Raw genomic sequence first — 2,327 nt, 5'->3', positions numbered from 1 at the left:
GCTTAAAATCAAATGTATTTGAAAATATTAATCATTTAAAAGTCCATTGACTAAATTTGATAGTTCATTATTCAACACAAGCAAAATGACTTTATCAAAAATCACAATTTTAATCACACTCGTAGTTATTTTCTCATTTTCTTTCTTTTTTTTTTTCTTTTTTTTTTTTTTTAATAGATTGCCATCTCTCGTTTCTCTTAGTAGTTTTAGCAGAGTGCTTACAGAGTTGAATTTGGGTAGATACAGCATTGAACTAGCGTGAACTTTATAATTATTTTGGAGCACGGGAAAGCTACATTCAAATTATTCATATTAGATTTGTATCTTTTAACTGTGAATGGTTTAAGATTTAACATAAAGTTGTGCATAATTAATTTTATAGTTCTGCAGCAGCATGGAGCGTAAAAAATAGTAAAATCACCTTTAGAGCTTATGGAGCTTAGCCTTTTTTATAATTTTGTAAATAAGAGAAGCAGTTTAATACGCGTTGTTGTTGTTGTTGTACATAGATCAAATCCAACAAATAATAATTAGAAATTGTGTTTCTTATTATACCGTCTCTAACATTACGCACAGTCTCCAACAGTCAATGAATGCTTAGAAAAATAACCTGAAACCATGCATTTGTTTCGGAGGCAAGCAAGATTGCCTGTTTAAACTACTGCTAGCTACTGACAACAACAAAGAATGATAATCATATTAATAGGGTATATTGTACATAACTCAAAAGGAGGAGTGATTTGCAGAAAAAAAAAAAAAACAAGTTGATTGGGTGGGTGGATATGAATTTTTCATATTAACAATCATGCCTTAATCCTAAAATTTTTCTTCTTTTTTTTTCTTTTTAAAATCTACTAGTACTTTAAAATGTGTTTATTGAAAATTAGGGTGCCAAAACGAATAATCAAATCGAATTTGAATCGAATCCTAAACGAATTGGGTCAAAATTCTGTGGATTCGGATTCGATTCATTTATTAAATGAATTGAAATTTTAGGATTCGAATTCAATTCGATTATTAAACAAATATTCGGTTCTATTCGTTTAATTCGTTCAATAGAATTAATAAACGAATCCACAACAAATCGAATTGAGTATGAATTCGTTTACAAAAGTTAAATAAATAATCCAAACCATAAAAATTTTCATTTCATTTATATATTGTCTTATTATTATTTATAATTACTAGATTAACTTTCAAATTTTAAAAAATTTTCTTAAATATTTAAGAATAAATAAGTAATTTAATTAAATGAATAGATTGTATTCAGTTTATTTATTAAATAAATTTTAAACAAATAAACGAATTAATGTCTTGAAACTCGAATTCGATTAGTTTAATTAACAAATCAAATCGAATTCACCCAAACCCATTTAATTCGCTTTGAATCGAATCGAATAAATGAATTTTAACCCAAATTACCACTCCTATTAAAAACTTAAAACTTAGCCTGAATTTATTTAGCAAACTTCAAAAATCTATATCTAACAAAGACAAGATCCACCTACCTGACAACTATAAATATTTAGGAAGGAAGGAAGTTTCTTAATTACTAAGACAATGGCCTCCATTATCATTTAAGATCAACCATAAAGCATTAATTCCTTGACAACCCCAAATCAAGTCTTTAGTATTTTTTTTCTAAAAAGAGTCTTGAACATATGAGAGAGAGTGAGAGAGGGGCACGTTGATTTACATTGAGAAGTGTAAACAAATTCTGTCACTTGTTTCTCCTCCTTACATTGACTTTGACAACACAATTTTTACTCCTTTTTAATTTATACACACGTCCCTTCCAAATTTTGTCGGGAAATTTATAGTAATAACCAAAAAAAATTCCCTTTTTTTCATTTTAACCCCCAAAAAATATTTCTATCAACATTAGCCATTAAACAACATTTGAGACCAAAATACCCCTCCCTCATCTCTCCCCCAACACTCCATTTCACTCATCTCTCCCAAACCGATCCAACTCCCATCATCGGCGGCGACATCAACCCTCGTCGGCGGCGGCTCCATCTCTCACCGGCATCCGATCTACGATCTACAACCTTCAACAAAATCTAGGTTAGTCATTTTTCTTATTTTCATTAATTTAAAATGAGATTTTAGAATAATAATAGTTATAGCTTGAGATTAATAGTGGTGGTGATGATGTTTGTGGTGGTTGGTGGTGTTTGGGAGTATTGTTTTCGATTTTGGAGTGATTGTGCTTAATTTTGCGGGTGGGGAGGGAGGGGAGCAGGGCGCGCGCGCGCCCATCGCTGGGCAGCAGCGCGCGGCACGCTGTTGCACCAAATCTGGTGCGACAGCAGGCGCTGTCGCAC

The sequence above is a fragment of the Citrus clementina genome, unplaced genomic scaffold (genome assembly GCF_000493195.1).
Source record: "Citrus clementina cultivar Clemenules unplaced genomic scaffold, Citrus_clementina_v1.0 scaffold_1, whole genome shotgun sequence".
Classification (NCBI taxonomy): Eukaryota; Viridiplantae; Streptophyta; class Magnoliopsida; order Sapindales; family Rutaceae; genus Citrus; species Citrus x clementina.
Note: the sequence above shows the minus strand (reverse complement) of the source record.